This window comes from Sesamum indicum, linkage group LG2 (assembly GCF_000512975.1).
Source record: "Sesamum indicum cultivar Zhongzhi No. 13 linkage group LG2, S_indicum_v1.0, whole genome shotgun sequence".
NCBI lineage: Eukaryota > Viridiplantae > Streptophyta > Magnoliopsida > Lamiales > Pedaliaceae > Sesamum > Sesamum indicum.
In genome coordinates, this window is record NC_026146.1 from 6976328 (window position 1) to 6993490 (window position 17163).

Below are 17163 nucleotides of genomic sequence, written 5' to 3' on the forward strand. Positions count from 1 at the left end.
CATGTCATCATAATAAACACATTTGGTTTACCAAAATTTTGAACCACTAACATTGCATGTTGGTATCAATGATTCATATCTTGAGGACTTTGAATGAATGATGACGGCAAAATTGTACGGCGTACATTTCTTAAATCAGTTTTATTGAAGAATGAAAATTCATCCTATAATAAAGTAAATATACTATATGACAAAAAAACTCATCTAATTAACTAGCATCTTCTTCTCCAACATTTAAGCAATCTTGAAGACCTTGATATAATTCAACTCTAATTTCTTGTTGATGTGTTCTTATAAATTTAAGCTTTTGAGTTTCAATATTCACAACAAAATTGACTAATGTAATTCATAACAAAATTTGAGAACTAAAATTTGTTACTAATAACTATGAAAAATGACTAATATTAAATATTTATTGCAACATATATGCATAATAATCGCAACAAGTGACTCTAGTACCATTAGATGTACGAAAGTCATTGTCCCATCCATATGTTCCATAAGGAAGTAGTAGGGGATATTACAAAGGATCATAATAGCTTGAAAATTATTGATATTCATTAGCTGACCCCCAATTATTTGAAGTTTGAACAATTATATCCCTCTTAGCTACAGCTACTTCATCACCACCAACTATAATAGCTGCAACCTGTGATGCAGTTGGAAGTGCGTATTGACTATGTGCAAAAGGTCTTTCCTTGATCAGTAACTTAAAGTCAAGTGTATCATCACGTTGAGCAAGCTGGCATAATGTTTGGACAAAAGGATTATATGCATCAAGTGTGCGCTTAATCTTATCAACTAATTCTCTTTCCAAACTATCATTCTCCAATAATCGATTTTTAGTCTCATGCTCCTTGTCATAGATAAATATTTGAGTATATCTTGGTCTTGTCTCAGGGGAACGGGCAATAATGTACCAATCTTGTGATATATAGTACCATGGAATTCTGAAGGCAAAAACACCTTGGCGACCCAGCTACATTTTCATCCAACTTAGCACCCAATGAAGTAAATGAAAAGACATGATTAAATGCCCGGATGTTTTGTCTAAATATCCAATCCTCAACAGATTGATCGGTAAAGAGATTGAGCTCTAAAGGCATCGGTGTCTCTCCATTACAATAAAAATTTTGTGTCTCTTCACCAAATAACTTTGCCTGACGATGATGGCAAATTATAGGAGTTTGAAGCAATAATTGAGGATTTTGTTGCCTTTTATGAAAATCTCTTGCACAATTAAGTCTTGATCTACGACTAAAATCATGGCTCAAGTTATCACGTTTGTTAATACAACCAAGATTTGTTTATATATTAATTAGTTCCAACAACTCTATGAAGACCTGTGTTAGGGAAGTTCCGTCAATTTTCAATGTCAAAAAAGTATTCAAAAAATTAAATTGAAAAATAAAATTTTATAAGGTCTTAATATAATAGTTTAAAGATATAAACATGTGATAATTTAAATTAACAATTTTATTAGTTTGTTTAACTAATAATTGTATGTACCTTGTCTGAGTGAAGTAAGAGCGCCGGAAGTAGACCCTATATATTGGTTAGTTGGATCCATATTGGAAAGAAATATTGTATAGTTCAAAGGAGTCAGACGACTTCTCCCTCTAGCTGTAAGACAAACAAATACTTGAAAGTAAGAATTACTAATGCACATAATGTTTTGTTGGCTATGAAATACATACTAACTTGTAAAGATAGAATCATATAAAGATTAATAATACACTTAATGTTACTTTTTAACGATAGTAATATTATCTAGACACGCATCACATGCAATTTATCCAAACAAAATTGAGACTTATAAAGAGATTTTAAAATTTAATTGATTTTAAGGGAAAGTATATTTGAGATAGTCAAATGGCCTTTTTGTCCACATGTCGACAATCATCGTTGACATGTGCATTATTGTTATTGTAACTTCACACGTGCTTGAATTAGAAAAAATCATTATATATATCCCTCAAATAAGCTGTAAACATTTTAATTTGTATTTATTATGTTCATTTTTAATCTCTTGAGTTCCAATAATGATTATTCAAAATAAAAAAAGTGTTCTAATCTTATGTTCATAATCTTTTTTTTACACAAACTAATGATTTAAGAGACACCATTTCAAATTTCTTCACCTCCAAGTGTTCTAGTACTTGCTCTTTGTATCTGATAATATTGACGTCTTCTTGGTAGAAAATTTTCTTACTCTTGAACACTCATTGATTGCCATCTCTCTCTATAACAAACTCGATGTCTTTCTCTTCTACGTTCAGATTCAACAGATGCAACTGATAAATCTTGCATTAGTGGTTCTGCTTCCATTACTTATGTTTCCTCCTATAATAATTGAGTTTCAAGCACTAGGTCATGTGAATTTAGTTCAACGGGCATATAAAAGTAGCTAATTAACTAAAATGATCTCTTTATCAAACTTATAGTATTAATAAAGCATCAATAATATATAGGTGTGCTTTTATATATATATATTGACAAAATTTCTTCTATTTAAAAAGATAAAATGAAATCAATGTCGCTCTCTCTTTTTTTGTTTTTCTTTTCATTTTTTCCACTATTTATTCTTTTTTTCCTCCCTTATCTTTTATCTCAATTTTTTTTTTTTTTGTTTAAGTTGTTATTTTCCCATCTATCATTTATTTTACTTTTAACTGTTCATAATGATTTTATTTTTACTTAGGAAACTAACAAAATTATTTCATAATAAATTTGATAGTTATCTATGTCTATCTGTATCTATACTATTATAACCCAAAAATTTTTATATATTTAATAAATCTACAATTACAATTATTTTTTCTCTCACCTTACCGCTATTTTTTTTTTCTCATAAATTTCTTTCTTTTTCCCTAACTCACACTTTGTGTCATTTTCACTTGATGCTATAATGTATTATAATTGACCAAAATATGTAATTTAAACACATTGATTAATGTATATTAGCATTTTAGGTAAATTACATCGACACCCTTCAAGGTTAGGCCAATTTGCACAAGCACCCCCTAAGGAGTGTTAGTGTGTCAGTGTAATATTTTTCAATGAGTCTTTGTGTAAGTTTTAGATTTGAATAGCGAGTTAGTTGTAATTACAACTATAACCTTAGGGGGTGTAGCTGAAATTTTGCAAAAAGAAGAGTGTTCGTATAGTTTGGCCTAGTCTAGGGGATGTTAATATTTTTTTTTCTAACATTTTTATCGTAAATTTTTTTATTTGTTCATACATCACGTGTGGGTGAAGTGCTAGTTTATGATGCTAAATTTAAAAAATTAAGCAAACATATCGAATGTGTAGATGTTGCTACTTTTCAAAGTAGCACCACTAATTCACATTGAAACGGGATAGTTAGATACAACTGTGAAATTAATGATGCAACTATTCAATCACATAGTCTTTTTTTAATGTAAAATTCACTTATACTTTTATTGCCTAATTCAAATAGGATTGTTGCCTATGAAACAAAATATCTATTCCAAAATTAAAAATTTAACAAAATAAAGAACATGTTAAATAATTACTAATTTCTACCAATAATATAGAAATTATAAAAAAATGTAAATCTATAATATTAATAAAGCATCAATAGCCTATTAGTGATTTCTTGTAAGATAATTTTGCCGCTCGCCAGTACTCATTGATTTTCTTCTGTCTCTTGCATGAGTTCCGCATTTTTCTCTTTTACGTTCAACTTCAACAGATGAGCTACTAAGTTGTGCATTGATGGTTTTGATTTTTCTATTTTCTACTTGTGAAAGTAGGTCTAAGGCATTTAGGGATTTTGACAACAATAACTTAAATATATATCCATATACTTGCATAGCATATCAAGCAAATTATGGATCGGATATGTAAATCTATGTAACTTGACACCAACTAAATAATGGACAATATACTATATCAGAAGCCCCTAAATTGTACCCAAAAGAAAAGAAAAAATATATATCCCCCTAACAAAGAGTACATGTAAATCATAAAATTAAAAAAGGTAATAATTCTGTCAAACCTGAAACTCAATGAAACTTCAAAAAAGCTCAAAGAAAGATTTAACACGTACTTCTGAAGTCAATTCACAATCCACTGAAAAAGTTGACAAATAGTAATATTAATTTCACTCTCCATATATTTTGAGGAATGAATCAAAATCAATCATTTGATCAATTTTGAAATGGTAAACAAATAAGTAGAACTTAAGCAAAGATCAAGCACTGTGTTTGGATTTGTATTTTGGCCCATTCCCGAGATTGGCCGAAATATTATAAATATTTGATTTTATATTTTTACACCTTGACTGGGTGTAAAAACACAATATTTGTGGACTGAACCTATTTTTTTTATTTGTTATAGGCCCATAGCCCATTAATTTATTCCCTAATTTCACTTTTGCAGATTTTCCTCTCCTCTCAATCGCTAGTTGAGTCCCTTCTCTCCCCACCCATTCACTCTACTGATTTGAGCATCGCCAGCACCGGCCGAGACGGAAGGCATGTTTTTCGGTTAGCAACCCCAGCACCCAGAATTGTCATCACCGCGCGTTAGACTCCCCCCTGCCGTTAGGATGAACTTGCCCCCCCTACCGTCAAGATGAACTCGCTACACATTTTGTCAGACTCCATCGTCGCTCACCAATTGCGTCAATAGTTGGCCATGGGCTATTGGAATCTCTGTCTCACGCACCGCTTAGTCCCCGTTCCATACGCTGCGTCGAGCAAAAAGAAAAAGGCGAATTTGAGTCTGTAAATTTTACTGAGAATTTCTTTCGTGGTCTTTTAATTTAATTCCCACTTTTTTTTATTAAATTGCATATAGTGAATTTTCTAAAATTTTGAGAAGTGGGTATGGATGTAGTACAATTATTGAGAAATTTTTTCAGTATAGTATACTGAAAAGTATGTACGATTCAACAGTAATTTTTTTCAGTAAATTATTATACTGCAATGAATTTTTTCTGATGTTTCTATTCTTTCACTTGTTGCACAGCTAAGTTTTTCAATGAATTATTGGACGATTTTGAATTTTCCTAAGGTTTCTATTGATTCACACGTTGCACAATGGAACATGTTTAAATCTGCAACAATTTGTGACGTTATACACTTGATATATCTCATATATAGAATGTGATAGAAATACTGCATTCAAACTTTCATATTTGACACTGGTGATAGTGTGTGTGTGTGTGTGTAGAAAATCTGTGCAATGAAGTTAGTAACTACGTGGGGAAGAAGCGGGTGGAGCCACCATCAACCCAAAGACATTCCAATCTTCTGTTGACATGTTTGATTATTTCTATAAGCTTCTTAATGATTGGCCTGCTAATCTCAATCTCAACAAGGTAACGCGAAACTAGAATTTTTGGTTTATTGGTCGTGTTGATTTTTCCTTTATTGTTCGTGATAATCGGTGCAATTTGCTTTAAGAAGTTAGCTTTTTATACCAAAAAAAATTGAAATTTTCTATTGAGATGTTTTTCAGTAGTGTCTACTCTATTTGTCATAAATTGAAAATTTTAACATCTTTGAGGCTTGTCGACATGATGGTTTAATGATGATACAATGTGCTTCCAATTACTTGGAAGTTGAGAATGACCTTGAATTGGATTAAGATGTGTGGATCGAATACTAAACAAAAATAGCATTTAGTGTTAGTGAATTTGTAATTGGATGTTCTTGTCTCCAATTAGTATTCTCACAGAGATACTTGTTGCAGATTGTGCTTCTGTATGTCCAATTAATGCAAGTTGGTTCCCTGTACTATTTCATGCATGTAACGATGGACGGGACGTTGGTACCTGCCTGGGTCCCTTGAGTTGACCAAAATCGATATCGGTTGCAGAAAAGCCGCCTAGCACAGAACATACTAGCAATATATGATTTCGATATGAGTTTTACTTATGTGTATGCTGGGTGAAAAGGAAGTGCGGTCGATGCCTGTGTCTTGGACCATGCAATATCATAGGAACGGAATTTTCCTTTCCCACCGATCGGTGAGCACCCAATATATAACCTAGATTCCACCGACCATCTTGCTTAAGGGTAAAATAAGTGGTACTACTTGATAGGAATATCGAGGGCGTCCAACAAGCAAAAGAAATTCAAGATCCAATGGACCAAGATTTAACCATTGGAAGTGGGCCAATGACAAGAGAAAGGTTGAAGAGAATGCAAGAAGTAATTCAAGCCCAATCCAACTTAGTCCTTGCTAATGGGATCAAGTCACAATCGGAGGCCCAACATGTGAGCTTAATTTCATTAATTCAAGCCCAAGGAAGCCCACAATAGGAGCCCAATTCGTCCAAGTGCAGCCATGTGGTCAAAAGAGACCTTTCAACTACATTCAAAGTGCATTTATACACCAATTCACGGATTCACATGGTCATGCATGGGTTTTACTCGGTTATGACCAAGAATGCATAGTTTTTAGTTATTTTTGACCAAGTATTGAATGTACGTCCACCAAGGAGTCACTTGGGGATATGAAAGGTTAATTTGGAAGTGTTTTAGGCCTATAAAAGGCACATACCAGCCATGCATGCGGGAGACAATCGAAATATTCAAGAATTGATCTAGTTTATAAAATATTGAGTGTTCTCTTACTTTGGAGAGTTATACACTTGTTTTAGCTTTTGTGAAACCTTTGCTTTGTCAATCTAGTCTATTAGATTGGTGATTCAAATTCACATAGCCTCCAATTCGTGCTCGACCCAAGTGTGTCGTTGTGTGGATTGGTTTACTCGTGCTCGTGGTTGGTTGAATGTTCTAAGTAGTAGGTCACGTTCATATTACGTGGTTGACTATTTACATTCCTCAGGTCACGAACTACTTTATCCATTTCTAGCCTACGCCGTAAAGATCGGGCCACCCATGGTCAATACCACATCACTACTGGATTGAGGAGTGTGTCACCACTACCTCATTCTCGGTGGGGATGAACGAAAAATCGCATGGTTTTTTGGCAGGTGCCCGGGGTCTTCAACAGGGCAATCCACTCTCGCCATACCTATTTGTACTTGTGATGGAGGTGATGCACCTGGTATTCTTATAGATGATTGACCAAGACGGGGGCTTTACCTTCCATTGGAAATGTGAGCCTTCTCGTCTTTTTCAGTTGGGGTTCGCTGATGATCTCTTATTGTTCTGACGTGCTAACATTGACTCCATTAGAGTATTCAAAGAAGGATTGGATCAGTTTGGGATGTGGTCAGGACTACAACTTAATGTGGAGAAGAGTCATCTTATTATCTCCCGATCTGCACAAGGACTGAAAGAGCAAATGTTAGTGGTGCTTGGATTTTAGGAGGGGCTTCTACCGATGAGGTACTTAGGCCTTCCCTTGATCTCATCTAGACTGTCTATTTCTAACTGTCAACCTTTACTGAAAAAAATTGATGAACGTATTGCTGGTTGGGAGGGCTTGACACTCTCATATGCAGGGAGGGTGCAAATTATTAAATCAGTACTCACAGCTCTGAGTGTTTACTGAGCTTCGGCATTCATATTACCAAAAGGGGTTATTAAGAACATTGAGAAGCGTCTGCGGACTTTCTTATGGAAAGGAAAAGGGAGCAGTGGTTACACCAAAGTGGCGTGGAAGGAGGTTTGTAAACCACTGGTTTAGGGAGGACAAGGGCTGAGGGATATTAGCACAATGAACCGTGCTCTCATATGCAAAAAATTATGTGATGTCATCTGGTGTGATAGGACTTCCATTTGGGTTGATTGGCTATACCAGGAGCGACTACGTGATGCTTCAATATGGACTATCCCTGATCATAGAGGCTCGTGGGGTTGGAAGAAAATGGTCCGTTTGTGAATGTGGCTGTGACCAATGGTGGAATACCATATTGGAGATGGAGGTGACTTTTATCTCTGAAAGGACCCATGGCATCATCTCGGTCCTCTTATGGAGAGATTCCCGAGGGGGTCGATCACCCTTGGTCTTCATGAATCCATCAGACTTAGCTCTATCATCCAGGGAGGTCAGTGGCAGTGGCCTCTCATTACCAACATAGAGTACTTGGAGATTACTCACACGCTTCCACCGATTCATGGGGATAATGATCGAATTATTTGGAGATTTGCCGGTGGAATCCCCACGATCCAGGCTCTATATCGATTATTTGATCCACCAGGCTTGAAAGTAGGTTGGGCTTTACTACTTTCAGGCGCTTTAAAGATACCTCGCCACATGTTTATCTTATGGCTTGCTATATTGGAGAAACTACCTATGACGAACAAACCATGGTTATATCACTTAGGTAGATGTGTATTATGTGATGAGGATGAGGTGGAGACACACACACACCTATTCTTCCGATGTCGATACAGTCGTCAATGCCTTCACGCTATTAGACGAGTTGTACGCTTTGCGTGGCCTAATAGAGATTGGATGACAGATGTTGAGTGGGTTGCAAGGAAATGGAGGGGTAAACATATCGTCAATGTGGCCTATCGCACATTACTGGGTGCGTGTATCTACCATATATGGAGAGAGAGAAATCTTAGGCGATTCGAGCATACTAAACCTGAATATTGTAGCTAGCTTAATTGTGGAGGATGTTAGACAACGTATACTTGGCATTACCTTGGCTAGCTCTGTTAGTACACATGCACTTTATAGATTGTGGCGTATCCCTTGGCCTGTCGAAGGAAACACTACTTGATTCATGATTGTTGTACTATATCTTTTTCTATTTATGAAAATTACATTTATCGAAAAAAAAAACGTGGTACTAGTGGTTCTCCTTATGACGATGCATCGTGATAATGCAGGTAAGTATTATTATATGCAAGTTTCACAAATTACTAATATTTTCTGGCTCCTTATCGAGAAATAAGGTATCACCTACCTGAGTGGAGGGGACAAGATCGTCGACCCCACAAGACATGTTTAACCATGCACATTCAAGGTTGCGAAACATTCAATGATGCTTCGGTGTACTAAAGAAACATTTTCCAATGTGAGGGATGCCGAGCTACCTTCAAAACCACTAGGTTGATATAGTAATTGCATGTTACATACTTCATAATTTCATCCGTAGGTTTAACAATGATGACATCATATTCAACAAACAGGATGAAAACACTCCTCCTGACATAGATTCATTTTACCATAGAGGACATCCAACCACTTATGAGATAGAAGCCCAATGCAACCTTCAAGATAGCACAACAATGCAAATGTGGACAGCCAACTATCCGAACTAGGAATGAACGTAGTGGACAACTGTTGATTCATATGTAAACTATTAAAACCTCTTCCAATTTTTACGTTGTCTCAGAATATTATGCTATAAGATCATTTAGTAGTAATCCCACGAAAGATGATATGTGCTTGATTGTTGACAATTGTAAAACTGTTTAGATAGTAGTTCAAGCAAAATTGACATTTTTCTACATTTGCAACCGCACACGTGATGCGATGTTGCACATTACTATTTCGTAACCATAATTCTTTGCAACCATGGCATATCATAGTATCTGGAGAGTGCTGGATTTCCATAGGAGGACCACTAGACTTTAAATATTGAGCAACGCTTCATGTGGATGATACTGGACGACAACACCCGAGCGCCCATGAGAGACGATGCACGTGTGGAGGCACAGATGGGTTATTGGGCACATGGATTACAAAGACATTTTGGATATCCTTACACCCGAGACCAAATACGTGATAAATTCTATGAGTTTAAAAATCGATTTCGCCAGTTTCGCCAGGGATTCATTATAATTTTGAAACATTTGTTATGGTGTTTCCCTTAGAGCTATGACCACGTGTGTCACGGGTACGCCATGTTATTTCCAATGTGATGACATCTACTTAAGAATTACCATTTAAAATTACTATATTAATTTGCAACACCATCAAATTGTAAATTGGACCATGTTGTGGCATTTTTCATTATCTAGACGATACTATCAGTATCCAAAGCCACATTATCCCAACATGCTAGAGGTGTGGGGCCCCATAAGGTTGTCGGGTGTTCTTGTAGAGGCTCAGAGCGATGCACAAAACGACGAGAGTAATAACACCGTGCGTAATCCGGTGAGAGGATTGTCCCATCATTACTGACGCATACACTCATTGCCAATTGGGATGTAATGAAACATGTAGCACGTGGCAATGGTGGCCCACTGCTGGCACGCAGTACCTCATTAGCCGCACGATGCAGTCTCGACATGCGACCGATAGTTGGGGGGGATAGGATTCTGGACTGACTACATTCGTCGATTTGGCGTACAGTCTGATCGAGGTGCCCAGACATATAGTGAGGGAGATAACACAGTGCACTCACGGCGACCACAGGCCTCCCACCACAGCGGCATGATAGTCCTTAGGCGTACAATGCTCGAATGTGAAAATTCCAAGTCAAATGTTGATTTAATCATTAAAAAGGTCACAACTACTCGAGCATTTTGTGAGTGTCAAATGCATTCATTTCTTATATGCCATGCAATGCGTAATTAGAATTGGACAATTCTCTAGAAATTGCCAGCCTTATATGGTACGAGTAAAAATATTCCCTCTATTCTGTTTTTAACTAATCAATACTAATTGATTCAACTTTAACTATTTAAATATTTTGAACTCAATATAATTTTCTACTTTAACAAAATATTTGGGAAATTTTGAAAATTTTGGACAATATATCATTATTGCATGCGTAATGCAAAGTGTTTATTGTTTGATTTATCAATTAAATATTTTCACCGCTAATATAAAGGCCATCGAAATTATTTTCAACACAATACTATAGTGCATGTAATTATTTATTAAATTTATAATTATTATTTAATATAAATAAATAAACTCTATACCAAAGCAAATGAGATATATTTATTTCTTTTAAACTGTCTGTATAATATATATTATATATTATTTAATATATCCTATATGTTAAATCTAATGAATAATTCTATATAAAAAATAATTTTTAACTTATGAAACCATTGATATTAAAGATATTTACTATCAATGCTACTGAGTAAAAATATTTAAAGTTTTTCTACCTCAATGAAATACTTTAGCAGTTTTGTATATTGAGAACAATATAACAATACTATATACAAAATTCGTTATTTTCTATTACTTCAATTATCTAAAAACATTTATCAATCTGAATATAAAGTCTAATGAATGTATTGTCAATATATTACTATACTGCAGTTTACTATTAATTACAATTTTTTCAACTTACACTATTTAAATATTTTGTACTCAAAATTTTTCCTACTTCAATGAAATATTTGAGAAATTTGAAAATTGAGGATAATATACCAATAATACATACTTAATTAAAAAAAAATATTATTCGAATTTTATACATTATATTTTTTCAGTCCAAATATAAAGTGTAACAAAATTAGTTTAGAGACAATACTACAATGCATTTAATTATTCATTAAATTTGTAATTATTATTTAAAATATAAAAAAATCCTTAACAAATAAAATTACTTAACATAACTATATATATGCTATATTTCACTAACAAATAAAATACTATATACATACACACTTATATTAATAAATATATATAAAAAAAGACATGATTTGACAATCAACAATAACCTTTGTCTCCCAAATTCCAACATCAAACATACACCACTTATTTTAAACTATTTTATATTATATCAAAGCACAAATTCAAACATATCATCTCTCTCAAACGCATACTTATTTATCTCTATTTTTCTCTCTCTATCTCCAAAACACCAAAATAAAACATCCAAAATACAAATCAAACACTATGAAGCTATCCCACATTATTTTTTAGACTTTCAAATTGAACCAACATATAACTTTATCCTATTTAGTGTTCAAGAACGAACTTTGGCAGTATTCATATGGAATCATTTGGATCAATTAATAATGCATAATATATAACAGATGATAAAAATAAAAGGAACAATTGTGAGGGAAAATAAACAGTAGAACTAACTTTGTTCGAGAAGCGGTCAATGTTTGAATTTCAAAGTATCACCACTGGATCGGTAAGCTGACCGATGCAATTGCTCATACTTCCCTTGCAACCAAGGAACATGAACGAATTTTTTGCATCAGAAAAAGTACAATTCCAAAAATTAAAGAATCCTAACTACAAACAATATTTTTAATTGCTAATCATTTCAAAAGAAGATAGTCAAAAAGGTAAAATACTTTTCAACATCATATGCAAATGCCAAAGTTAAAAGGATTAAAAGACATTACTTTTCCAACAACATCTAAAAGTTTCGAAGTCACTATTGTCACTTGCTGAAAAAATCGGTATCATGGTATCAGATACCATTTAATAATGGTATGATAAGTTTTATTAATTATCAAATCCACCTATTAAGAGAAGAAGTCATTCTTCTCTTGAGTTAGGTAATTACTTAGTGATAAAGTATCAGTGTTTTTTATAAAGTGATTTCCTATTTGGACACAATAATTATAAGTTCAACTTGCAACTCTGGTTAGGTTAATAGATTTTCAGCTACAAAACCAAAGACATCAGGACACAGATGCTGCTGCACATATTAGTTTCAAGAAATCAAACACAAACATCAATGTTTGTTGATTAATGACAAATAAAAACCCTTCCCCCCCCCCCCTCCAAACAAAAAAAAAAGAAAAAAGAAGGATATGGCTTTATTTTCGAAAGAGAGAAAACAATTGTGATATGTCTAGCTTATGTTTTTTTCAGTCTGATGTTAGGGTAAATTATATTTTTGGTCCCATAAGTGCACCTGTTTTTAATTTTGGTCCTATACTTAGATCAATTCGCACATTTAGTTTCATATGTGGTTTTTCTTTTTTCAATTTGAGGACCATTGAGAGATTTCTATCCAATTGATAATTGCAGCTGCTCTCTCTGTCAGTCTTCCATTAGTCAATACAATCAAAATAAGGGTAAATTACATTTTTGGTCCCATAAGTACATGTTTCTAATTTTGGTCCTACACGTAAATATACGAATTGGCCTGAGTGTGGGACAAAAATTGAAAACAGGTCCACTTATAGGACCAAAAAAGTAATTTGCCCTTACTTTGATTGTATTGACTAATAGAGAGAGCAATTGCCGTTATCAATTTGACATAAATCCCTCAATGATCCTCAAATTGAAAAAAAAACCACATATGTGACTCAATATGTGAATTGACCTGAGTGTGGGACCAAAATTGAAAACAGTTTCACTTATGAGACCAAAAATATAATTTATCCTCTGATGTTATAGCAATCCAGATATATACATAATATATATATATAGGTGGATGTCAGGTTTGCAGAGAGGGGCGCATGCTTTACTGGAATTTTTATGCAAACAATTACAAATGAGTAAGTAACAGTAGAAGTGTGATATGGGCCAGCTATGCATATATATACAGAGCTGCTCTTTAGCATTAGATGTTGAGAAGACTACACGATTTTTCTAAGCAGCAGCAGAAAGTCACAACCATGAGAATTGATATGTATGTATGTATTTGAAATAATAATGAATACATGATAATCTGTGGAATCAAATTAACAACTTCATCAAGGTAAAATTTTAAAATTCTAAATGGTCAGCAATCCGAGCATTCCTTTTAATCAATTGACTACGAAATCGGCGTCGATTCTCCACCCATCTTTTTGTTGGAATAGGTGATAAAAAGTCAATTAGATTAGCAGTTTTGAAAATCATTCAAGCAATCCTTATTTAAGCAATGTTGTCCAAACGAATATGATAAATATTCATCTTTAGCACATGTATCAGTTGTGCTTACCAAATTATGTCAAACACTGCTTCGACGTCACAACAGATGCCCACAAACCACTTAATGACCTATGTAGTTAGATTGCGCATTGGATGGCGGCTGTGAAACCAACTTCTGAGGGTTGGTCTGAAATGTTCCAAGTCAAGTACCTCGAGACTGGACATCGAGAGTCCTACTGAGACTTGCACTGGGTATTGCGTTCATTGGATGAGTGCCGTGTTTCACCGGCGACAGATGTTGGACGTCTATACAATTTAGTAGGTTAGTTGACAAAGTGGTCAACTGACTGAACTAACTCATGGGGATCGTCATATGGGAGCCTTAGAGGATTGATCGGTATGACTTGAGTCCCTGGCTCTGATAGTAAGAAAGTAGTCCTCAAACTTGATGAATCACAGAAATCACGTGCATATGATGACTGTATCTTGGGTTAGGGCCAGTGGTGACTGTGTCACAGACACGATCATCATAAGTCTTATCCAGTACAGTCGGAGTATATAGCGGGTACGGTGAGTTCCAAGAAGAAGATCCTTCTCCTATCAATATATGACAGAGATATCTCCTATGCACTTGAAGATGCGTTAACGGTCTATAAAACTGTGGCCACAATCGTTGATTGAATAGGAAAAAGAGGTTTCTATATCGAGAAAACTTGGCGTAACGCAATCTCAAGTATTAAGAATAGATGCCTAGTTTAGGATGGAAGCCAACACCCAATTTCATGCCCTAAACTAAGGCTGGGAGATGGTAGATGGTAGATGGAAGGACCGTACCCATAAAGACTCGAGAGCCTAAAAGTTCACATGAATATTTGCCTAGTCTCTAGTGTCATGGACCGTTGCTAGACGGCCACCCAAGTGATAGACTTTCTTGATTAAGGGTTGATCAAGAATTATTAATTTAAATTAAATTTAATTAATAATAGTGTTTGACACTAGCCCAAATCTCGCTGAAAGGTGAACCTAAAGAGTCACACACAAATTACCGAGAATGGACTTAATTCCATAAGTAATTGGATTACTTACAAATGAGAGGGATCCATTGGATCGAGGAGCCCAAGGATGAATTTAGGATCTATTATATTGGGCTTGCCCTTATTATTTAATAAGTTGGACTTATTAATTAATCTTATTGGGCTCATATATTTAATTGGATTAAATATATATGATGGGCTTAATTAGGTGGATTTTAATAAATTGAATTTAATTAAAATTAGTTGGGTCTTACATTTTATCTCCATAAAATTGTACCCTAATTAAATTTGATGAAAATTCTAGGAAAGGAAATAATTGACTAGCAATTATCACTTTTGGAAAGTGCTATGTTAGTCATTCTTTATTTGGAATAAAGAATATATTACCTTATGGATTGTGGAATGAACCTAGACACATTCTAGTACATCCATACAAGATATATATATATATATATATATTAGTTCTTTGGAGTAACTAATAGCATTTACACAGCACAAATAATTTTCCTACCCTAGAAGCTCCAATCGGCCGCCCCCTTTTTCTCTACACACTTGGTGTGTTTTTTTCTCCCTTATTCTCTTCTAGCAAATTGAATTAAGGGATCCCATATTCCAGTGTGGTGTGGACGTGTCTTTAGAGAGCTTCTACATTGAATTCTCGCATGAACGAATCAATGAAAAGAAGTTCGAAACAAATCAAGAAAAAGGTAATTCTTGATTTACGTTTCTTGCACTTCTCATTTTAATTTTACCATAAACCCCAAATTGCTTTATTATTGTTATAATTAACTACATCGACCTCCTAGGAACTCCAAGGATACACCCTTCGGATTCATGGTTTCATTTAATTTGGTTTATTAATGTACGAATTTTGATTAATCGCTTCTACTTGCGCATTTCCAGACCGATCCACTCGCATTTTTGTTGCCTTCACTTTTAGCAAGGCGAAAGTAGACCTAGCTAAAGACTGTTGTTCCTCTTCTCATTTTGGATGAATGGGCTTTGGAGAATTTGTATCTGCTATTGCAATCTCGTTTTTGGAGTTTTTGTGGAAGAAGGAAGTGTGTGTGGAGAAGATATGTGTGAGAGAATGGTGGAGTAGAGGTTAAGGGGGAAAATCATAATTATAATATAATTAAAAATATTAATGGTAAAATGGGATAATAAAAAATTATTACAATAAATAAGTTGTCTTTTATAATAGTATAGATAGATATTTTAACTATTGTAATATTATCTAGAGACGTACGACATGCAATTTATCAAAAAAAAAAATTAAAACTTATAAAGAGATTTCTAAAATTAAATTAATTTTATGCCGAAAGTATATTTGAGATAGTAAAATGGCCTCTTTGTCCACAATTGACCGTCATAGTTGACATGTACATTATTGTTATTATAACTTCACGCATGCTTGAATTAAAAAATCATTATATATATTTCTTAAATAAACTGTAAATATTATATTTTGTATTTATCATGTTCATTTTGAATCTCTTGAGTTCAAATACTGATTCATTTAAAATAAAAAAAGAGTTCTATTTTATGTTCATAATTTTTTTTTTACACAAACTAATGATCTAAGAGACACCATTTTCAAATTTCTTCGCGCCTAAGTGTTCCAGTACTTGTAATTCTTGCTCTTTGCATCCAGAAAAATTGGCGCCTTCTTGTAAGATAATTTTCTCGCTCTTCATCACTCATCAATTGCCTTGTCTCTCTGTCACAAACTTGATCTCTTTCTCTTCTACGTTCAGCTTCAATAGATGCAACTGATAAATCTTGCATTGATGGTTTTGGTTCCGTTACTTATGTTGTCCTCCTATAATATTTGAGTTTGAAGCACCAGGTCATGTGAATTTAGAGCAACGGGCATATAAAACTAACTAGTTAACTAAGATGATCTCTTAATGAAATTTATAGTATTAATAAAATATCAATAATCTATAGGTGTGCTTTTTAATATATTGACAAAATTTACCTCTTTTTGAAAAAGATAATATGAAATCAAATTCTTTTTCTCTCTCTTTTTTTCCCTTTTTATTTTTTCCACTATTTATTTATTTTTCCTCCCTTATCTTTCATTTCATTTTTTTTATTTAAGATGTTATTTTACTTTAAATTATTGTTAAAATTTGAAGTGTGGGAACAAAGTATAGTTATGGCAATAAATTATAGAAGGAAAAACTAGGCTTTATTCATCTAAAAGCTCAAGTGCTAAAGTTACAGAGATGTGAGACTATATATAAAGAATAGAGTCCTAGCTAAAGAAGAAAACTAACTCACTTTGAACTCTAGTTGACAACAGACTAAACAAAAATTAAATATTAGAATAATAATGAAAAACAAACACTGAGAACAAAAGGATAAGTACAAGCAGAACTTGCTACAGCCCCCCTCAAGATGGAACCGAGGAAGCGAGGCCAAACTTGTAAAGGAACCG